Source organism: Scyliorhinus canicula, chromosome 9 (genome assembly GCF_902713615.1).
Source record: "Scyliorhinus canicula chromosome 9, sScyCan1.1, whole genome shotgun sequence".
NCBI lineage: Eukaryota > Metazoa > Chordata > Chondrichthyes > Carcharhiniformes > Scyliorhinidae > Scyliorhinus > Scyliorhinus canicula.
This window is the reverse complement of record NC_052154.1, coordinates 49220779-49245390: the sequence shown is the minus strand read 5'-3', so window position 1 is coordinate 49245390 and position 24612 is coordinate 49220779. Positions and strand designations below refer to the sequence as shown.

Below are 24612 nucleotides of genomic sequence, written 5' to 3'. Positions count from 1 at the left end.
TCCAAATCATCTATGTAAATGGTAAACAATTGTGGGCCCAACACTGATCCCTGAGGGACACCACTAGCTACTGATTGCCAACCAGAGAAACACCCATTAATCCCCAATCTTTGCTTTCGACTAATTAACCAATCCTCTATCCATGGTACTACTTTACCTTTAATGCCATGTATCTTTATCTTATGCAGCAACATTTTATGTGGCACCTTGTGAAAGACTTTCTGGAAATCCAGATATACCACATCCATTGGCTCCCCATTATCTACCGCACTGGTAATGTCCTCAAAAAATTCCACTAAATTAGTTAGGCATGACCTGCCCTTTATGAACCCATGCTGCATCTGCCCAATGGGACAATTTCCATCCAGATGCCTCGATTTCTTCCTTAATGATAGATTTCAGCATCTTCCCTACTACCGAAGTTAAGCTCACTGGCCTATAATTACCCGCTTTCGGCCTACCTCCTTTTTTAAACAGTGGTGTCACATTTGCTAATTTTCAATCCACCGGGACCACCCCAGAGTCTAGTGAATTTTGGTAAATTATCACTAGTGCATTTGCAATTTCTCTAGCCATTTCTTTTAGCACTCTGGGATGTATTCCATCAGGGCCAGGAGACTTGTACATTAGCTTGGCCATTACTACTTCCTTAGTGATAACACTTATCTCAAGGTCCTCACCTGTCATAGCCTCATTTCTATCAGTCATTGGCATGTTATTTGTGTCTTCCACTGTGAAGACCGACCCAAAAAACCTGTTCAGTTCCTCAGCCATTTCCTCATCTCCCAATATTAAATCTCCCTTCTCATCCTCTAAAGGACTAATATTAACCTTCGCCACTCTTTTTTGTTTTATATATTTGTAGAAACTTTTACTATCTGTTTTTATATTCTGAGCAAGTTTATTCTCACAATCTATCTTACTCTTCTTTATCGCTTTTTTAATAGCTTTCTGTTGCCCCCTAAAGATTTCCCAGTCCTGTAGTCTCCCACTAATTTTTGCCACTTTGTATGCTTTTTCCCTCAATTTACTTCAATTTGATCATCTCTTTATTTCCTTAGATATCCACGGTCGATTTTCCCTCTTTCTACTGTCCTTCCTTTTTGTTGGTATAAACCTTTGCTGAGCACTGTGAAAAATCACTTGGAAGGTTCTCCACTGTTCCTCAACCGTTCCACCAAAAGTCTTTGCTCCCACTCTACCTTAGCTAGTTCTTCTCTCATCCCATTGTAATTTCCTTTGTTTAAGCACAAAACACTAGTGTTTGATTTCACCTTCTCACCCTCCATCTGTATTTTAAATTCCACCATATTGTGATCGCTCCTTCCAAGAATTTAGTGTGAGTACAATCTGTGGTGAATGTAATATGATAATTCACACTATGTCTTTGTAAGCACAGTAGCGTTATCCGACCACTAGGGGGAGTAGCTCTGGGAATGCTCAGGAGCTTGTACAGGGCTCCACCTTGGCTCCGCCCACGACTCCTCCCCCTAGTGCTGCTGTATAAATACCCTTATCCAGAGTCAGTCTGCAGTTCACTGAGAGTTCATCAACGGGTAACAGGCTGGCTCTGTAGTAAGTCGATTAAAGCCTAGATTCATATCGGAAACACATGTCTGGTGAATTGATGGTTCCATCACAATCATAATTATCTCTACTAAGAGAGGAAAAATTGCTTCCACTTCTCCAGAGTTTGGAAGAATGAAAGGACCTATCACTAAAACATGGAATATTTTTGGAGGGTTTATCAGGGTAGATGATGAGAGGGGCAATTGTCTCATGTTAGGAGGTCCACCATTTAGGACTATGAGGAGAAATGTCTTCACTCAAAGGTTGTGAATCTTTGGAATCCTGTACCGCAGATGGATGTGAATGCCCGGTCGGTAAGTATATTTAGGGTCGAGATCAATAAATCTTTGAACACTAAAGGAATCAAGGACAGGGAGCAGGACAGGAAAGTTAAGATCACCCAGGATCTTACTGAATGCTGAACTGGCTCAACGGGGTCATATGGCAAACTATGGCTGCGTTTATACCTCGGGGATATGCAGAGATGATGCACTCCAGGGCGAAATTCTCCCCTACACCGCGGGGCGGGGGTTCCCGGCGTAGCGGAGTGGCGCCAACCACTCCGGCGTCGGGCGTCCCCAAAGGTGCAGAATTCTCCGCACCTTTAGGGGCTAGGCCCGCACCAGAGTGGCTCCCGCTACGCCGACTGGCGGCAAAACCGGCGGCAACGGCCTTTGGCGCCCACCGGCCGGTGTCAGGGCTGGCTAAAAGGCCTTCGCCGGTCGGCGTGAGTCCGCTGATGCCCCGGCGCATGCGCGGTGGAGGGGGTCTCTTCCGCCTCCGCCATGGTGGAAGCCGTGGTGGCGGCGGAAGAAAAAGAGTGCCTCCACGGCACTGGCCCGCCCGCCGATCGGTGGGCCCCGATCGTGGGCCAGGCCACCGTGGGGGCACCCCCCGGGTTCTGATCGCCCTGCGCCCCCCCCCCCCCCCCAGGACCCCAGGGGCCTGCTTTCGCCGCCAATCCTGCCAGCACAGAGGTGGTTTAAACCACGTCGGTGGGATTGGCCTGTCAGCGGCTGGACTTCAGCCCATCGCGGGCCGGAGAATGGCCGCGGGTGGTACGCCAATCGGCACGGGGGCACGCCGATCGGCGGGGCGTGATTCCCGCTCCCGCCGATTCCCGGGTGGCGGAGAATTCCGGCCACGGCGGGGGCGGGATTTATGCCGGCCCAGGGCGATTCCCCGACCCTGCGGGGGGTCGGAGAATTCCGTCCCAGGTTCAATGTCTTGAACAGGAGTTTTATTCAATGCTTAAAATTTCTGCTCTCTCATGCTTCAGTGACTTGCCTACGCTTTAGCCAAGAATTTCTGACCCCGTCCTTAGTTTATTATTTTCAGTAACCAAACTCTGGCTTAACCAGTTATACTCCGAGGACAGATGCCAGTCACTAATAGGGTGAGACTCTCCGGCCCCACCCCCAGCTGCATGTTTCTCAGCAACGGGAGGCAGCATGCCAATCGCTGGTGCAGGATTCTCCTTTCCCCCCGCTGCTGATGGTAATTCTCATTTATGCTACCCATATCCTCCTGACCCCCTAAAGCCTGTTCACCATCTACAAAGCACAAGTCAAGAGTGTAATCAAATACTCTCCACTTGCCTGGATGAGTGCAGCTCCAACAACACTCAAGAAGCTCAACACCATCCAGGACAAACAGCCTGCTTGATTGCTATCCCTCCCACAAATGGTCCACCACCGAGGGACAGTGCCAGCCGTGTGTGCCAACTGCAAGATGCACTGCAGTTAGTCACCAAGGTTCCTTAAGCAGCACCTTCCAAACCAATGGCCATACAATCTAGAAGGACAAAAGCAGCAGATACTGGGAACCCCACCACCTGGAGGTTCCCCTCTAAGTCACTCACCACCCGAACTTGGAAATATATCGCCGCTCCTTCACTGTCGCTGGGACACATCCTGGAACCGCTCCCTAACAGCACAGTGGGTGTACCGACACCTCCATGACGGCACCAGTTCAAGAAGGCAACTCAGCACCACCTTCTGAAGGGCAACAAGGGATGGGCAATAAATGCTGGCCTAACCAGCGACACCCACATCCCGTGAATAAAACTTTAAAAATACCACCAGGATGCACTGCCGACAGGACCAGAGAATCCTGTCACCATTGTGCAGCCGGAACATTCCAGCCAAAATCAAGCACTGAACAATTGAACACAAAACCATTCCTTTTACTATTGCATTCATAAAACAGGAAAATATAAAATAGAGCAGAACTGACTGGAAAGAACTTGACATTGTTTTCTGTTAATTAAAAATAGAACTGACAAAATCTGTGTTGTTATATCTAAACAGATACAGTGGACAGGACTTAGCAGCAATCTTCCCCGGCCCTCCTGATGAAGCGATAAGGTTCTGTGCCCAGGAAGGGCACAAACCTCATTTGCACCAATTTGAAAACTTAGTGTGGTTAACGTTGCATCTTCTGCCCTCACCGAACCATACCACCCACCAGGCATGAGGTCACGCCAGCACAAATTACTACGGCATTTTAAAAATGGGAACCAGGTGCCATGACCTCTGAGAGGGAGGAAAGGTGTGTGCACCATTGTCTCCATCTAGCATTAGGGAGTCCAACAAGGCAGAGCCAGCAGGCCAGCTCTGGAAAGGAGGGAAGGTTCGGGGGTGTCCTTGAGGGGTTTGTGGATCAGGATGTGAGAGAAAGAGAACGTTAGCTGTCGGGGTCATTGGCTGCACAGTGGGGTGGGGTCAGTGGTCGCGTGGGTGGTCCTGGAGTTGGTTGCCTGTGTTGTTTAAGTGTCTGAGATATAGGAGAATGGGGCGGGGTGACAGCAGGGCACATGGGGTGGTGCGTGGGATGTGATGAAATTCAAGGAGACCGGGCCTAATGGGCTGTGTGAATGAGACCCTGAAAGAGAAGACAACATGGTGCTCATCTGGGTGGGGGGGGGGGGGGGGGTTCTCAACCTCTGGTGTAGCAGTCCAGAAGGCTTAAGCGTTGAGTCATGACAGCAATGAGATCTCAGAATTATGCAACCTGAGGAAGAAAAGTATCTATTTGCCCTGCCTCTCCCTGAAGGAGAATGCATTTCTGAGACTCATGGTCATCACATGAATTGGTTAACCCTCAGCAATGTCAGCTCCCCAAAGTCTCAAAATCAAGGAGACACCGGATCAGAGAGGGGCGGTGAAGGAGGAGAACCTCCTCATGAATCTGCCCTTATCCTGGCAAAATTTGCCATTAACCAGTCTAGGCAGCGGGTGATCGAGAGGGTTGTCCAGCCCGACTGTCTGCTCTCTTCCATGGCTTCATTTGTGGCCATGTGTCCCTGGAGAGGGAGCATGCAGTGTCCATAGCACAATCGAGGCCTTCCGTGCCCAGTGGGCACCACAAGATCTGGAATGCTTTGTAGACCCCTTTAATCACCTTTTAATTCGGTGTTTTTAAGTTTCTGTTGCTCTTTGTTTTTGTTTGAGGCAGTGCCCGTTAAGCAGCGACCATTTTAGATTTGTGAAAAATAAAAATTTACACATGGCTTTGCCGGGGCTGGGGGGAATCACACCGATTTTCGTACCAAAAATTACACAAGTCATTTATTTCTCCGCTATAATTGCGGCTGCTAAGCGCAGATTCATTTTTTTCCAATTGGAGTGACAATTCCGTGTAAATCAATAGAGCTTACTTTTTATTCACTTAAAGATATGACTCCCTAAGTGAATGTGACTTTAAGTGCGGCATGGTGGCACAGTGGTTAGCACTGCTGCCTCACAGGTTCAATTCCCACATTCTCACAATGTCTGTGTTGGTTTCCTCAGGGTGCTCCGGTTTCCTCCCACAGTCTACAAATATGCACGTTAGGTGGGTTGGCATTCTAAATTGCCCTTGAGCTTTCCAGTGTCAGGTGGGAATTATGGAGATGAAGTGGGCCTGGGTAAGATGCTCTTCATGAGGTTCAGTACAGCCTCGATGGGCCAAATGGCCTCCTTCTGCACTGTAGGGATTCTATGACTCATTCGAGGTATCCAATAACAAAAATTAACGTGTTCTTTTAAACATAGATTATCAGTAGAAATCTGTAACTACTAAAAGCATTGCATATTCATATGGTTAGCCTGCCTTGGATCACTGCTGTGGGGAGTCTGCACATTCTCCCCTTGTCTGAATGGATTTCCTCCGGGTGCTCCAGTTTCCTCCCACAAGTCTCAAAAGACGTGTTGTTCGATAATTTGGACATTCTGAATTCTCCCTCTGTGTACCCGAACAGGCGCCGGAATGTGGCGACTAGGGGCTTTTCATAGTAACTTTATTGCAGTGTTAATGTAAGTCTATTTGTGACAATTAAGATTATTATTATTATTATAATGAATGAAAATTCTAATGATGACCATGAAACCATTGTTGATGGGGCAGCACGGTAGCACAATGGTCAGCACTGTTGCTTCACAGCTCCTGGGTCCCAGATTCGATTCCCAACTTGGGTCACTGACTGTACGGAGTTTGCACGTTCTACCCGTCACCCACAGTCCAAAGATGTGCAGGTTAGGTGGATTGGTCATGCTAAATTGCCTTTTGTGTCCAAAAAAAGTTAGGTGGGGTTACTGGGTTACATGGAGAGGGTGGAGGTGTGGGCTTAGTTGGGGTGCTCTTTTCAAGACTTGAAGGGCTGAATGGCCTCCTTCTGCACTGTAAATTCTATGATTCTATGATTCTGTGATGTTTGTAAAATCCCATCTGGTTCACTAATGTCCTTCGGGAAAGGAAATCCACTGTCCTTACATGGTCTGGTCTACACGTGACTCCAGACCACAGAAATGTGGTTGACTTTAAATACCCCCTGACATGGCCAAATAAGCCACTCAGTTCAAGGGCAATTAGGGATGGGCAATAAATGCTGGTTCAGCCGGTGGCGTCCACATCCCATGTAAGAATTGAAAAAAAAATCAACTGTGGCATTTTGCGTTGAATGTTTGGAGGTTTATCATGTAACTATGCTATGCTCGAGTTCTGGGGCTGGATTCTGTGTTTTGGAGACTGAGTCCCCACTCCTTCGTGAAAACTCTGGTCTTTTACGCCAGGAAAATTAGCGTCAAAAGGCCACCAGTTCCCCGTTTTTCTGGGGGCTAGCAGGGAGCCGGCATAGAGCTCGCAGCTTTAGCTGCCGATACGGCCCCCAGCACTTCTGCATCAGAGGACACGCATGCGCACGGCGCCGGCCTGCAGCGGCCGCGCCGTGCTTCATGGTGGACTCAGCCTGCGGACCTGGACCGCCAACGAGTAGTGCCCCGCATCGGCCGTCTGCATGCCCAGGACCGCCCGCCCACATTTTCCCCAGCCCCGAATGAAGCCCCCGTCCCCCGCCCGCCGATCGGCCCTTCCCCAACTGTGGCAGCCCCAGAATGAGTCTGCAGCTGCCACGCAAGGATCCCGGACGGTGTGAGCACACATAACCCACACTGTCGGAAATTCGGCTGGTCGGCAATGGAGCATCGCGGGGCGGGCCTCAGTCAATGGCCTGAGGCAGTGGATACACAGCGCGCCGTACGAGTACGCCGGTTTTCAGGGGGTGGAGAATTGATAAAACTGGCGGCAGTCCCGATTTTGGCACCAAAGCGAATTCTCTGCCCCGTCACTGAACACGATTTCGGCGTCGGGGAGTGGAGAATCCAGCCATATTTTTCTGAGGGTGCATTTGTGCACTGCATTGCAATAAAAAAAAAAAATAATAATCTTTATTATTGTCACAAGTAGGCTCACATTAAACTGCAATGAAGTTACTGTGAAAATACTCTAGTCACCACATTCCGGCGCCTGTTCGGGTACACTGAGGGAGAATTCAGAATGTCCAAATTACCTGGGCGCGATTCTCCGCCCCCCAGGACGGGTCGGAGAATAGCGGGAGGGCCTTCCCGACATTTTTCCCGACCTCCCGCTATTCTCCCCCCCCCCCCCCCCCCACGGCCGTCCCACGATTGGAGCCGTCCAATCCGCGCATGCGCGGCTGACGTCATCGTTTGCGTCAGCCGCCGTTAACCTTGGCGCGTGGGCTTAGCGAAATTCGCTAAGCCTGCGATGCCGAGGCTCACAGGGCCCTGCTGCTAGCCCCGACCGGGGAGCAGGATCGGGTCCCGGGAGGGGGCGCGGAGGCTGCCGTGAAAGACGGCCAGTTTCACGGCAGCCTTCACGACTCTCCGCATTTGCGGAGAATCGCGCCCCCTTACTTTCAAAACATGGTTAAAATGAGGTTATTGTGATACAATATATTGGTGCTTTTGACACAGTGTTAAATTAAAAGGTTAAAGGAAGATTCTATCCTATTACTATATTACCCTATTATTATAATAATTATTATTATTGCTACTCCCAACACAATGAATTCCTGATTTTTGTCTTTGTTAATTGGGGAAAGACTTGAAGGAGGGAACTTTTCAGACAGGAAACACGGAGGTGGTTGGTCGCAGTGGGAGGCCATATAGGGAAGAATATCTGTCGATACTATTGTAGCCAGTGCCGACAACTTTCTTAGTTTACTTCAGAAAATGATCTAGCTTTAAGGATAAAAATATTTTCTCATAGATGTCTGACATCTGTCAAACTGAGTTCATCTATCCCTTCTGCTTGGTGCAGCTCAGACGTCAATGAAGCTGCATGCTGGAAATTAGATGTGGTTCAAAGCAAGCAGGTTGGGTGTAAAATCCAGGCATGTGCATCTTGTTTTTGCGAGTATGTATTTGCGGGTTCCTGGAGATTTTCCCTGTCCGCAGAATCTGGGGAATACATGTGTCTGCGGGCGCCCACACCATGATTTTACACCAGATTGGTTTTGCTTGGTTTCAGTTTGCTTGCATCCTGACAAAAAAAAAATCAACGGAGATAGAGATTTGAACCCTTTAGGCATCTGTAGTGCACTGAATGTCAGTTTGATTTGCTTTGACCAGGGAGCCACTCATCCCTAATGCAGGCACTATTGAACAAAGTGCAATTGACTTGGCAATTATAGATACCAGTGAAGAAATGTGATTGGATGTTGAATCAGATAGGATGCTGCCACAAAGAAATTAAACATTCAGTTAACGGTCAATGAAGACTATCAATGCGATGTTATTGAGAAAAACAAAAAGGAGCAAAAAAAAGTACGATTTTGTGATGACTGTTATGTTCTGAATAAATAATTTGCAGTATTTCTTCTGCAGTTAGTTAGATTGAATAATATGTGTTGCATCAGTAAATGTGCTGCACACTGTTCATTCTTCACACCCTACTGCCTCCCTCCGAATAAAGTTGATGATCTGAGGTAATTCACTGATAAATGGCAATGCAATCCTTATATTCCATTGGTAAGCGAGGATTCACAGCACATGCGACCAGTCAATGAGTTAATTTTAACTAATTAGGTTTGCTTCAATAACTATCTGATTTAACATCATAAAAAGAGCATTAATACCTGTCTTTCTCTGTCTGTTAACGAGCATAAATGTGTCATGTGCATAGTTTTTCCATATAATTGGTTTTTATGTTGTTAGTGAATAATAGCCAGATTGTCTATTTAGAACAGAGTCTTGCTATTAAACCTGTCAGCAAAGAGGGTTTAGTAATGAACTGAACAACCATCCGCTAACTCTCCAGAACTTTGCTTTTCTGTGCCAACATTGGACGTTTGCAATGTGCCTGCTTAATAGTCTAAAACGTCTCTCTATCAAAAGTTTTTGAGATGTAGAAAATACTAGTCCTGCTGCAATGAGAACATCAATACTTGAATCGTAAAACTCATTCTTCATAAAGTTTAATACGGAACTAAAATCCAGCCTTTTTTTCCTTTTTATGTTTAGAGTACCCTCCATTCAATTGCTGATAAACCTTGTCAGATATTTTATTTTCCTGTTCTTGTGCTGCACCATTTGTGATCTCATTTGCAAGTGTTCTAAAATAGCACAGTTGAGACCATTTTAGTCACTGTGCTGGTGTGAGGAACAGTCACTTTGAAACTTTGCAGACAGGGACTGTGCGTGTTGATTTTTATTTTGGTAGCATAATATGATAAGAATTAAATTCTATTAAATAATACACTTGAAATATAATGTAGAATAAGGATGCATCTCTGTTATTCGTAATTTATTTGTAGGGCCACTGGTGATGCTATGTATCTTCTACATTGTATGACAATATGGGTGTGTCTGCAAGAGTCCACCACATCCTACGTCTTAGTTGGACGGATAACTGCACCTGCTTCTTGACTCTCACCTTGCTCTCGTCTGTGACTCCACATAGCTGCCTGTGTAGGGCAGCGGCCACACTCCATCTATATGAGATTGAGTGGAAATGTTGATGGAATATGCATCCAATTCAGAACACATGGCAATCTTCAGCCTGAAATGACTGAAATCCTCAACTAAGTTATCAGAGATGACAGTTTGAGAATTGCTGTGGTTCGATGACTGGGCCGTCATGTCACAACCTGAACATGGCTTTCAACAGATCATGGACTGTTTTCAAAAGAGGCTGACGACTATGGACTGATCGTTAGCCTAAGGAAGACAGAGATGCTCTATCAACCACCGCTGAATTCTGACTGTCCTTCAGCCACTCTAACTATCAGTGACACACAACCCTGAATGCAGCAGACAGCTTTACCTATCTCAGAAACGCAATCTCCAGAAATGTCTGCGACGTTTGAGACATCTTGTGAGATTGCGTTGAATCTTGCAAGGCATGTGATCTGGATCTCGCCCTCATTGGGCGTGATCCAGATCAGCTTATTTAAATGAGCCATTTGGCTGCATCTGGAAGAACCCACCAGGCACCGTTTAGCACTGACCCACACAAACGTGGACCAGATGTAACAGCATCAGGGATGATCCCCCAAGCCATTGGAGAGGACCAAGTGGTTGTGGACAGGGAAGGTTGGCATCCTGGCACTCCTCTTGCCATGTGGGCACCTTGGCGCTGCCAGACTGGCACCTGGCAATGTCACTGAGCATTGTAGCAGTGCCGCCAGGACTGCCAGGCTGCCCAGGTAGCACTGCAAGGGGAATTTCCAGGGGCACAGCCAAGGTACCAGGTTGGCAATGCCATGGTGCCCAAGTGTCAGGATGGCCCTGTCAGCAGTCGGGATCGCCAGGTCAGGGGGTCACAAAAATGTGGGGGGGGGGGGGCGGCTTGAAGTCGGAGAGGGGGGAGATCGCGGCTGCCCAATTAAACGATCTGTGAGAGCCTTTAAGCTTGTCAGCAGAAAATCACTCCCTGAGGCCAGAGAAAACAGCGCTGGGAAAAACCCTGCTAAATATGTCGTTCCGTGGACTTTAACTTAAGTCCGCTGAATCGTGTTCCGTAAAAACAACATTGAAGTGGACTTTATTAAAATTTTTGTTTTTTTTTGTTCTTTGCTAATAAATTCTGTTCTTCACCTCATTATAAAACATATAATGGGCAGCATGGTCACACAGGTGGATAGCACTGAGGCTTCACAGCGCCAAGGTCTCAAGTTCGAATCCCCGCTGGGTCACTGTCTGTGCTGAGTCTGCACGTTCTCCCCCTGTCTGCGTGGGTTTCCTCCGGGTGCTCCGGTTTCCTCCCACAGTCCAAAGATGTGCAGGTTAGGTGGATTGGCCATGATAATTGCCCTTAGTGACCAAAAAGTTTAGGAGGGGTAATTGGGTTACGGGGATAGGGTGGAAGTGAGGGCTTAAGTGGGCCGGTGCAGACTCGATGGGCCGAATGGCCTCCTTCTGTACTGTATGTTCTATGTTCACAGGATGGAATTCCACATCCCGGCCACGGTGGGGATTCGTGGCGGGAGCCAAAATGTCAGAAACCCACCAGTATGAAATTACGTTGAAATTCTGCTAATGGTGGGTCAATTTTTCCACTGGCTGGTGGCGTGAATGCCAATTACATTCATTTTCATCCCAAGAATGCTCATTAAAACAGCTTCCAATCACATTTTCCAATCTTACTGCACGTCAACGTGAAATTACATTGGTTTAAAATCAGATTATGAAAGAGTGGCGTGCACAAGGCGGCCGTCAGTTTGACCGAGATTTCAAGGTGAGTGCAACGCTGCCATGGTGCTGCATTGCTCCAGATGCATTGTTCACCAGTTGCCAGGATGTGTGGGTTAGGTGGATGTACAGGTTAGGTGGACTGGCCATGCTAAAATTGCCCCTTCGTGTCCAAAGATGTGCAGGTTAGGTGAGGTTATACAGAGATAGGATGCCGGAGTGGGTCTAGGTAGGATGCTCTTTTAGAGGGTTGGTGCAGACTCAATGGGCTGAATGATCTCCTTCTGCACTGTAGAAATTCTATGATTCCAAGCTGTGCCTCGCAGGTCATGTGTTCGAAGGGGAGGGTGGGTGAAACAAGGAACAGACTTGTTCTTGATGCTTCTGTGTTGTTGACATCCTGCACAGTATGGTGAAGACAGGTGGGTTGGAGAGAGTGATGTGAGCGTGCTGGACTGGTGTTTAAAGCTGACGCCGTGACCTTCGAACCTGTCAGACGAGGGCAGGCAGCTGAATCAGCAGCTGACCTGCCAGAAGAGTCGGAGGGGAACTCACCTGTGCATAATTAATGAGATTCCAAGTGCAGAATCCAGGACAGGCACCATTGGACATGCCTACCGCCATACTTAGTCTCAAAATGGGAGAATTCCACCCAAAATGCCAAATATCTGGGCTGGATTCTCTGTTTCAGCAGCCAAGTGCAAGCTCAAACGGAGAATTCGTGGCCATTTTATGACACAAAACCAGCGCCGAACCCACAACGATTCCAGGACCGATGAGGGGCGAGCGGCGGTGCCGGGTGAAACTCCTGGCTCCCGCACCGAAAATAGGCGAAGAATGGTCAGGTCCCTGGCCGCGCATGCGCACACCGCCGACCTGCTGCACCGGCCGTGCACGGAGTCGACCCGCCATCCGCGAAACCCACACCCCTGGCCAGCCTCCATCAATCCCCTCAGCTCTCGTGGAAGCCACCCTCCCAGCCAACGGCACGCAACCCAGCCGAGTGTGGCGGCGCTGGACACAGTCCTCAGCTGCCACACCGTGTTCCCAACCGCTGATACCACATGTGTCCCGCGCAGTTGGGAACTCGGCCCATCAGTGGCAGAGCATCATGGGTGGCCCTGCTAATGATGCGCCAATGCCGTTGGAGTGGTGATGTCATTTCGGAGGGGGCGAAGCATGGCTTACTGGTGTCAAACCGCGCCGGCCCTGGTCCAATTGCCGATTACGATACCCACGTCGGGCAATGGAGAATCCCTCCCCCTATTTGGGGCTTGGTGATAATGAGAAATTTGACCAAGGTAAGCAATAACATTAGCAAAGAGCCAACCAATGGATGGTTTAGCTCAGAGGGCTAGACAGCTAGTTTGTGATGCAAAACAAGGCCAGCAGCGTGGGTTCAATTCCCGGAGCAGCTGAGAATTCTGAATTCTGCATCTGTGTACACGAACAGCAGCCAGAATGTGGCAACTAGTGGCTTTTCACAGTAACTTCATTGCAGTGTTAATGTAAGCCTATTTGTAACAATAAAGATTATTAAATGTCATGTGATCAAATTTAAAGTGGTGAGTGTGGTGATATGCATCACTGTAAATACACAAGGGGTTAATGTAAATACATGTAGACTAGATAGACACTAGAGGGAGCACCAGAGACATCACACAAACACTCAACCAATAGGTCAGTAAGATAGGACACGACCAATGGGCAGTCACGACACACACAGAGGTGACACTACCACAGGTGGGCATTACACCAACCTATATAAAAGGATACAGCATACATGCTCTTCCTCTTTCCAGTGGAGACTCTTAGTGAGTACACAGGGTTAATTGAAACACATCACACCCACCACCTGGATTGTAGCAGACTGGTTCGTCAGTCTGAGTAGCTGCAGCAGGATTAACAGGAGAGTCGAATCCAAGTAGGAGAATCGTCAACAGTTTAATAAATGTGTTAAAGCTATCTCCAAGTCTGAACCTTCCTTTGTCAGAGTGCACATCAAGGAAGCAGCTTATGCTACGTCAAGAGCATAACAAAACAGTGAGCACTGTAAATCATGTCATGTGATTGAATGCGGTTATTTTCCAAATTTCAAGGCATTTTCCAAATCATTGTTAGATACCCTGATGAGAATGGATGGACAGGAAAAAATTCCAAAAAATTTCAAATCAGTGATTAATGGGACAGATGTTTCAAACAATTCTGCTCTCTTGATTCCAGTAGAAAATTGTTAACTCTGTATTTTAACAGGTAAGAGCAGAGAATATGCTTGTAATATTGCTGACAAATGACTTAATGAACCACTGATATGACACTTGAATCGTATATATGCTCATAAGTACCCATGACTGTTGTTACAACCTTTTAAACAAAATTTCAGACAAGTTTTAAAAATTATGTGTAAAATATAATGGCTTGCATTGTATAGCACTTCACCACATCTCTCACTAACACCTCAAAAAGATCAATATAAAATAAACTAGTAAGTGATTTCATCTCATGGGACATTAACTATAGCTCCAGGAAATTCCTGTTACTGCAAGTCAAGTAAGTGATCGTAACTGTGCTGCGCTCGGAATAAGCTCCAGTCCGCTATGATGTTTTCCTTAGGAAAACATTTATGATAAATCGTAAAAGTAAGTTTGCTGCTGTTTTCAAATGACTGTTGTTGCCGCTGGCAGAAGGTTTTGGTCATTTATTACAGAGAGTTTGGAAAGTTTCAGCAGCTTGACAAGGAAAGGGCAATGATGTCTGTAGATGAATAAAGAGCTTTGTAAAATTAAATAAAAATATGAAGGTCAACCTGTAAAATTAACAGATGCTGACTAACGGGTTTGAATATTAAGCTGATGGCTACAAAACAGCCTGAGTATAGGTCGATGGGTAAATGCAAGAGGCATTGGTTCATCATAATGTTAACTACTGCTGTGCGCAACATGTTATCATTTGCAACTATAGCAAAGATTGCAAGGATTGTCCCTCACTCCTTGCAAGGAAATTACAGCTATAATGAATATTTACTACTACTAATTGTTAAATCTGATAAATTCTTTTCCAATTCTTTATCTGGCTGTCACAATGATTGTAGGTACTCTTCTCCTCACTTTCTCTTGGACAGAGTGTTGCTCCTCACTTCCCAACTGATATTGAAATTCTTCATTCTCTTCCCCATCATTGACAATAGACATTTCTTCATCTCTCCTTCCGTTCTTGCTGCCAAACGTCTCCTTTTTCCCTCCCCAATTCAAAGTGGTACTCCTCCCACTCTACCCATAATTCAAACTGATGCTTTATCCCATCCCTTTGGCACTCTCCCCCCTCCCCTCCCCCCCCCCCCCTCCCCCCCACCATCTTCCAACCTACCCTTGCAAAGCTAACATTCTTCTTCTCCCTCCTGCTGAAGAATCGGGAGTTCTTCACTACCCCTGCCTCTTGCCCCACCAAGTTCAATTTTAATTTTTCTTTCCCGTCCACCTCCAGTTCACACCGGAACATTACTCCTGCAAACACAGCTGCCGCTTGCACCTGCAGGACACGGGCAGCTTCTAATCCTCTCACCTTTTCAGCACCACTCCAAGCTCCTATTGCTACGTTCTGTAGGAAGCCAGCCACGTGGCATTCCCACTTACATAGTGCAGTAATGTTTAATTCTTTGGAACAGCAGCAAGAAGCAGGAAGTGTGGGAGGTGTTCATTTTAACCTGCAAAGCTGCACTGCATTTAGAAGTGATTAAAGAAGGATGTGAAAATTTAAAGCGTAACATTTATTTTATAAGAGGGTGAGAGGGTGCTGGTGGGTGGTATCCTTTTTAATGCCTGAATTGACGACGTTTCCTGAATTTTGGAGCCTGCAGCAATTGAGTGTAAAGCTCTGTGATTTTGAAAAGAGGAAATTAAGTGAAACAAATCACTGTTACAGACCCATTCCTATTGCGATTTGGTAGAGACCAGTAAATTTAAAAAAAGCAATTTGAACATCCAGTTATTAACTGAACAAATTCATAAGATTTCTTGCTTTAAACAAAAATCTTTTACTTTGCAAAAGTGAAATAAAGCAAACGGCAACAACAGTCATTTGAAAGCAGCAACAAACTTACTTTTCCAATTTATCATAAATGTTTTCCGAAAACATCATCATAGTGGACTGGAGCCTATTCAGCAAGTACGCCTGACTTAACATTATATTTTGTAAACAGATAGTTTAAACCTGAAACTCTCAACACATCACTCACACTGCCACTTCTGTTTCAATCCAAGGGTTCCCCTAAATCCACAGGAGGGTTCCTTCATTTCTCCTGGGAACAAATCAAGGTGTGCCACAACTTTCAGGAATTCACTTTAATTCTCCTCTCTATTGTCCAATGTATGAGATTTCTTGGGATCTTCCCACAAGTATCCAGCTAGGAAAACTTACGAACACTCCTTCAACACCTCACGATTGTGGACTTCCCAGCCTGAGCATTGTCCTCACTGTATTAAAAAATCCTTGGTTCCTGATAGCCCTCTGTTCCTGGTCTACAGTTAAGCAGATTATCTCTTTGTCTGCCTCAAAGCTATTCCCAAGTTGACAGTATCTGTGAGAAATCTCAGATACAAAAACAAACCTCCCCCCAAAAGAAAATTTCATACCAATCCATTCTCAGGTCAACCTGACACACCTGAGATGTTGCAGATCGATATTTACTGAATTAACTTTAGCTTTAAAATTTCCCTTTTATTCCGGGACCCACATGAATAATTTGTATCTCGAATGACGGCAACTGCAATTTGACAAGTCTCATAGGTTCAATTATGAAGTTAATAGAGGACCAGTTATTTTTAAAATTGTTTTCACACCTCAAACTCGAACCCCTTTACGTAAATACAGACCATCTTTGAATTGAAATTTTCTCAGGGGTGTTTACCAATTTCTCAAAGCCAGGCGTGTTCCATTTATATTGGCTGGAATTTTCTGGCTGTTCGCTGGTAACGGGATTCTCTGGTCCCGCCAGCACAGTAGCCTCGCCCATGGGTACCCGGCGACAGGGGGTGGGAATCCCATTGAAAAGTGGCGGGAGTAGTGAATCCCGGTGCCAGCAAATGGCATGCCAAATCCTCCAGCCTTGTTAGCAGGGTAGCAGAGCAGACAGGCATGCGAGAATATCGGCCATTATGTTTAAAAATTAAATTCCCAAAAATGAAAGTTATACTTTTAAAACGTACGAATCTTAAAATTAGATATTTTTACACTATTTTCGAATCCAGGTAATTTTGTTAGCGCGGTGACTAAAATGCTCAAATAAAACTGGGTCATGCATTTACGCCAACAAATATCTTCTTTATCTTAAAAAATAGCTGTAACTCGACATAAAGAGAATAACATTTTGCATAACTGCTGACTATTTCAGAAATTTTCAACAGTAAACAAGAAATAAATTAAAAACTATATTTTAGCAATTTATTTAAGCCTATGCACTAAATAAACAAACCTTCAGTTGCACCTCAACAAAACCAATTATTTCAATTCTTTGAGCCTCCAATTCCTGTGCAGCACATTGGAGGGTGGATAGGGTGGAGTGGAGTTACCTGTGGGAGGTGTTGAGGAGGTTTGGGTTTGGTGAGGGGTTCATCAGCTGGGTGAGGTTGCTGTACAGCTCCCCGGTGGCGAGTGTGGTGACGAACAGGAGGAGGTCGGAGGACTTTCGGCTTTCCAGGGGGACGAGGCAGGGGTGCCCCTTGTCTCCCCTGCTCTTCACGTTAGCAATTGAGCCCCTAGCCATGGCGCTGAGGGATTCAAAGAGTTGGAGGGGGATTGTGCGGGGTGAGGGGGGGGGGGGGGGGGGGGGGGGGGGAAGGAACACCGGCTGTCGTTGTACGCAGATGATCTACTGTTGTACATCGCGGATCCGGCTGAGGGGGTGCCAGAGGCATTGAAGATACTTGAGGAGTTTGGGGACTTTTCGGGTTACAAGCTCAATGTGGGGAAAAGTGAGCTGTTTGTCCTGCACCTGGGGGATCAGGAGAGGGAGATAGGTGAGCTCCCGTTGAAGAGGGCTGAGAGGAGCTTTAGATATCTTGGGGTCCAGATAGCTAGGACCTGGGGGTCCATGCACAGGCTTAACTTTTCGAGGCTGGTGGAGCAGATGGAGGAAGAGTTCAGGAGGTGGGACGCGCTGCCGCTCTCGTTGGCGGGCAGGGTCCAGTCGATTGAGATGACGGTGCTCCCGAGGTTTTTGTTTCTTTTCTAGGGCCTCCCCATATTGATCTCAAAGGCTTTTTTCAAAAAGTTGAATAAGTCTATTCTCGGGTTCGTGTGGGCGCGGAAGGCCCTGAGAGTAAGGAGGGTATTCTTGGAGCGAAGAAGGGAGGTAGGAGGTTTGGCGTTGCCCAACCTGTGTGGGTATTACTGGGTGGCGAATGTGGCAATGATTCGCAGGTGGGTGATGGAGGAGGAGGGTGACGCATGGAAGAGATTGGAGGTGGCGTCCTGTGCGGGTACGAGTCTGGAGGCTTTGGTGACGGCCCCACTTCCACTCCCCCCGGCAAAGTACTCCACGAGTCCAGTAGTGGTGGCGTCCCAGTGGAGGTGGCATAGGGGGGAAGTGAAGGCCTCAGTCTGGGCCCCGATATGGGGCAATCACCGTTTTGCACCGGGGAGAATGGATGGTGGATTTGGGAGTTGGCACAGGTCAGGCATCAGGCGGATTGGGGACCTCTTCCTTGATGGGAAGTTCGCGACTTTGGAGGAGCTGGAGGGGAAGTGGAACCTCCCCCCTGGGAACGCTTTCAGGTATATGCAGATCAGGGCATTTGTTAAGCGGCAGGTGGCGGAGTTCCCGCGGCTGCCGCCAAGGGGGGTGCAGGATAGGGTGCACTCGGGGTCGTGGGTAGGTGAGGGGAAGATCTCGGCAATTTATCAGATGATGCAGGAGGAGGAGGAGGCCTCAGTAGAGGATCTCAAAGCGAAGTGGGAAGAAGAGCTAGGGGAAGAGATTGAGGATGGGACGTAGTCGGACGCCCTGGAGAGGGCGATCTCGTCCTCTTCTTGCGCACGGCTCAGCTTAATTCAGCTGAAGGTACTGCATGGGGCGCACATGACAGGATGAGCCGGTTCTTTGGAGGGGACGAGAGGTGCGGGAGGTGTTCGGAAGGCCCAGCGAACCACACCCATATGTTTTGGGCATGTCTGGCCTTGGAGGGGTTTTGGAAGGGGGCGGCGGGGACTTTGTCTGAAGTGGTGGGGTCTAGGGTCAGGCTGGGCTGGGGGCTCGCGGTTTTTGGGGTAGCTTCGGAGCCGGGAGTGCAGGAGGCGAGACAGGCCGGCATTCTGGCCTTTGCGTCTTTAGTAGCCTGGCGTAGGATTCTGTTACAATGGAGGGACACGCGGCCCCCGAGTTCGGAGGCCTGGATCAACAACAGGGTTTATTAAGCTGGAGAAGGTTAAGTTTGCCCTGAGGGGGTCGGTACAGGGGTTCTTTCGGCGGTGGCAGCCCTTTCTTGATTTCCTGGCGAAGGGGTAGAGGGTGGTCAGTCTCAGCAGTAACCTGGGGGGGGGGGGGGGGGGGGGGGGGGGGGGGTGGGTGGGTTCGGGGCTGGTTAAGGGGGTTTGTTTTTGCGACGGTGGGCTTGTTATTTTCTTCTTTCTTGTATTGTTGTTTGTTATTATTTATTATTCTGTTTTGGGGGGGTGGGGGAGTTCTTTTCTTGTTTCGGTGTAGAACCACACCTTATCTACTTTAACTGTGGGGAGAAAATTTGTTGTTTAAAAACTTGAATAAAAATGATTTTCAAAAAATAATTTAGTAAGACCGAGAAGGCGATGCTGGACTTTACATGCTCTGTTAACAAACACATCCACCCAATTGGGGGAGGTGAAGGAAGTGACATTGGCTCTCCCTTCATTCCCCATCACTTCTCACTGTGATACCTGTTTCAATTGTGATGGATCGTGGATAGTAACAACTCAATACTTCCTGCTTTTAGAAACAAACCCTTAATCCATTTTTATCTGGTACTGTGATGAATTTTGTCCTGTTATCATTTTGTCTATACCTGACATCTTTTTATGTCCCTTTCTTTGAGGGAACAAATAAGGTCCTGAAAAGGAAATAAGTCATTCAACAAATAGAATTGAGAGTGCATCAAAAGAACTCACTTAGAGACCCACATTATATACAGCTGTATCCTTGGGGCATGCTGTTGCATTATATTTTCCTGAAACTGTTGGGTTTCATTGATCTATATTATAGTGGAGGTTTTACTGCTGATTATTATGAATAAGTTGATATATTCCACCTTTTAAACAATCTTTTTTAAACTCCATTAGTTTATTCAATATCAAAAGTTGAACGAGAATACTGAAATAAATACTTATACTGGTTGCCACTGTAGAGACAACTTTCTTTTTACAGTGAAGAACACACAAAAGAGCATTAATAATTGGTATAAAGCTGTGATTTGCCAGGGCATACTGGAAAAATTATTTACCCAAACATAAATTCTCATTAGTGTAGCATGCTGCTGACCCAGAGTGTGCGAAAATAAAGCATTATTAGATGGTGAATTCTAGGTTAATAAGTTGTGCTGGCACTAATTCTGTGATTCATGAATAATTTAAGCAGCAGCTAAATAAACTTCATTTGCTTTGTTTAGGTCATGCACAGTTTTGAAAAGGTTCTGAATAATTAAATTTTTGAATTCAGGGAGAAAACTGTTAAATGTTAAATGTGCCTTTCGATTGTCCGAATTGATATTGAAGTTTATATATTGCTCTGCTAAACAGAATTGCCCAAGTTGCTGCAGAGCTGGAAAACATCACCACTTCTGAAAATATTTCAGAACTGTTGCAACCCATACAAAACCTAAGGGTTCGGATCATTTTATCTCCCCGTGAGTCGCGTGGGAGCCCCCATCAGTAGAGCAATGACCACTATGTATAAAAGCTCGGCCTGAGTGGGAGCCAAGCAGTAGTATCCTGAAGGACAGCATAGTGGCTTCACAGTTGCTTCACAGCTCCAGAGCCCCAGGTTCTATTCCTGCTTGGGTCACTGTCTGTGCGGAGTCTGCACGTTCTCCCCGTGTCTGCGTGGATTTCCTCCGGGTGCTCCGGTTTCCTCCCACAGTCCAAAGATATGCAGGTTAGGTGGATTGGCCGTGATAAATTGCCCTTAGTGTCCAAAAAGGTTAGGTGGGGTTACTGGTTTACGGGGATAGGAATGCATGGGATTAAGTGGGGTACTCTTTCCAAGGGCCGGTGCAGACTTGATGGGCCAGATGGCATCCTTCTGCACTGTAAATTATATATGACTGGGACCACTGTACTTCATGTAAATAATTATTTCAATAATAAATAACAAGTTTCTTTACGCCTCTCATGTGAACTCTTCTGTGGGCATAATTTTGGCGACAAGGATAAAGTGGAGCTGCAGTCTGCGCCGCTGATCGTTGGAAGCCAGGCCATCTCTACTTATACCACCGGGGAAAGGTTTGCACTACTTTCAAAATGCAACTCTTCAGCATATTGGACATGTTTGATGCAAGCAGAGTAGATTGGGCGCAATACGCAGACGCAGAACGTAGGTGCTACTTCTTCAGGGCCAACACTATAACTGGTGACGCGCCCCAAAACCGATGAAGGGATAGCCACATTGCGCTTCATGGATATGTTGCCAGTTAATGCGGCCCAAATTTGTGAATGGACACAAAAAAATCCTTATTGTCCAAGGTTTACCATATAGTACTATACTGGAGTCAACATGGGGAACTGCTCAGCGAGTTAAAGGCTTTCACCACCAAAATAGCAGAGTTCAGTGTAGAAGACTGCATCCTCCTCTGGGGGACTCATGTAGTGGACCTGGACGTGTCCAAAATGAAGAGGCCCGCCCTCAGCTATGTCTGGTGGCCGGGCCTGGACAAGGAGAAAGAGCGACTGACCCAACAATGTAGCGTGTGCCAGGAACTGCAGAGGCTCCCACCAGCTGCACCTCTTCATTCCTGGGGGTGGTTGGGACGGCCTTGGCTATGGCTTCATGTCGATTTTTGCTGACTCTTTTCAAGACTCCATGTTTCTGATCATAATTGATGTGCATTCAAAATGGCTGGAGGTCCACAGGATGTTATCCACGACTTTAAAGGCGATGATAGAGAAACTGCGACTCTCATTTAGCACACACGGTATCCTGGAAGTATTAGTTACTGACAATGGCACGTAATTTGTAAGCAAAGAGTTCAGGGGTTTTATGAAGACTAATGGGATGTGACACATCTGCATGGCCCCATATCACAGACTTGTCCTGGTTCACATGAAATTTGGGCATCATAAATTCTTCTCAAAGATTCCTTCTGAGGAAACAGTGAATTCGGCTTTGTATTCAGTAATGAAATCCAATGACTTGGTAGGTATTTAGCATGTTTTCATTCGACAATATTCAGGCCATCCATCAGTATATTAACCATACATTCAGCATTTCTATATTTCCTAAAATACATAAATGGTTCACAGCAAGTTTCATCTATTTGTTCACAAATTTTTGTACAATTTCCCTCTCCAATAATTTGACCTATTGAGCGGAGGACAAAAATTTGTGCTTGAGTGTGGATTACATACGCATTAGCTCCTATTCAATCAATAGGATGATCAAGTGATGATCTTCATGTGTTTGATCTTCAGGTTTGGTTGCAAATGATGGTGATGATTAAACTATTGAGGTTGTAGCGCATTGAAAATTGCGTGGGCAGCATGGTAGCACAAGTGGATAGCATTGTGGCTTCACAGCACCAGGGTCCCAAGTTTGATTCCCTGCTGGGTCACTGTCTGTGTGGAGTCTGCATGTTCTCCCTGTGTCTGTGTGGGTTTCCTCCGGGTGCTCCAGTTTCCTCCCACAGTCCAAAGACGGTTAGATGGATTGGCCATGTTAAATTGCCTTTAGTGACCAAAAAGGTGAGGCGGGGTTATTGGGTTACGGGGATAGGGTGGAAATGAGGGCTTAAATGGGTCGGTGCAGACTTGATGGGCCGAATGGCCTCCTTCTGCACTGTATGTTCTAAGTACATTGTATATCTTATTTCCACTAAAGACTGCCGACAAGGGGGTCTGGAAGGAGAATGAAGGAATTCAACAGTTCTGCTTCTTACTGAATCTCACTGTTTCTTCCCAAGAACTTCACAATGGTGATGAAGAGCATGAAAAATTGGAAATATTGCTTTCAGGTCTTACTTTTGGAAGGTGTTTTTCTATTTTCTGCAGACAGCTTTCGGAAGTTGGAAATTTAAGCATTGAGGCATCATCATCATCCATCATCTTCTACACTCGCAGGTCTTGCCCTAAAAAATTTGCACTCGTCCATTTCTATTGTTGCCGAGATCTAATGCTCAAATTGTCAAGGTTCAAAACTTTGTGGACTGTGACAGTGGCCCAGCATTGTTGCTGAGCAGATGATCTGGGCCAATGGGCCCCAAGTTGAGCAACAGTGAAAAATGCCATTTGATATCGGAAAGCAGATGGTGCCTATTTTACCTTGATGTGATTTAGAAAGTTGGGGATAAGACTACCCATTGGGTCTCATGCTTACAAATCCAAGAGCAAGAAGCAGATTGGAATCTGTGTATTGATATGCAGTCACCACACTTGGCCTTACAACAAGGACACGTAATAACGACAATCAATGATATCACTGAGAAAGTGCTGAATACTTTGCTAAATCTGATCTCAACACAGGCTACAATCACGTTGAACTTGCAGAAAAATCAAGGTATCGCACATGGTTCTCCACTCGCATAAGACTACTTGGATACAAGAGATTCAACTTTGGAGTTAGCTCAGCTGTTGAGGTATATCAAGTACATGATTCAGCCTGCGGTTTAAGGACATGAAGCCACGCTGAACATCTGCGATGACATTCTCACCTACTGTCACACTGAAAGTGAACTCGAAACACGCCTTTAATACATATTTACAACAACTTAGTGAATATAATCCCACCATGAATAAAGATAAGTGTTTGTTCATGAAAGAAAAACATTTACTCTTCATTTATGTGCTCAGCAGTGAAGGAATGTCACCCGATCCACCAAAAGCTGAAACCATTGAAAATGCTGCAAATTCTCTAAATGTGCAGGAAGTCCGGAATCTTCTTTAATATACATATACTATGGTCACTTCATTCTTGACCTATGTGATCTAACAAAGAGACCACTACATAGGAGTGGACTATATAACACAAATAGACTGTACATCAGGGCAGAAAGTTGCAAAGATTCTTATTTCAACTATCAGAAAAGTACCTAGCTACTCGTAGTCATCAGCCAGCTTTGGTTTATGTGCAGTTCTCGTGCATAAAGATAAGTACACAAGTACCCCATCAAACATTGTGTTGTCAAGCAGATCATTAACACCCATAGAGGAACATTATTCGCGGAGAGAGAGGTGCCCTCAATCATGTGGGGTATCTTACACTTTTGTCTCTACTTGTTGAATTTGAAGTAAAAACCGAGCACAGAAAAGGTTGACAGACAACATCCTAACCACATTGCTAAAATATGGTGCTCAAGTTGGTAAAGTCTAGCTGACGTTCAAGTGGCATTGTTACCATGTATGTTCACTATGGCATTACAAAACTGGAAAGTCATGATTGTGAGAGTGGTTATAAACAAACTCGCTCACACATTACAAGGTCATCACAGTGGTTGAAATTACAACCATTACAACCACATCTGATCTTATGTTTTAACTGTAGTTATTTCTTGAGAGAGCATTGTCAATATAGTACACGAAGGTCATCAGAGAGTTGTGTTGACCAAGACACTGCTTGATCAGCGTAGACAGACACAATAATGACACTTGAACTTAGTATAACTTTACTTCATTCAGAACAGCTAGCTTAATCGTGATTTCTGAGAATATAGTACAGAGATGACCCAGACTCACGACTGAGATCTAGCTATTACCTGCACTAATGAAGAAGGCTGACCAGACTACGATCCTTCTGTGTGGATATCTTCTTCTCTGAGCTCTGAGCTCAGGCCTCCTCTGCAACGGTTGCACCTGGGGTTCCCAGGTTCTCACTGACTCTGTGTTCCGATTTCCCTTCTTT

The 24612-nt window shown here is 46.2% G+C and overlaps 1 protein-coding gene across 1 annotated transcript in view; it reads left to right on the top strand.

The window, feature by feature from the left end:
- Nucleotides 1-24612, top strand: part of LOC119971301 — a 692274-nt gene that overhangs the window by 244062 nt on the left and 423600 nt on the right. The window lies entirely within an intron of this gene.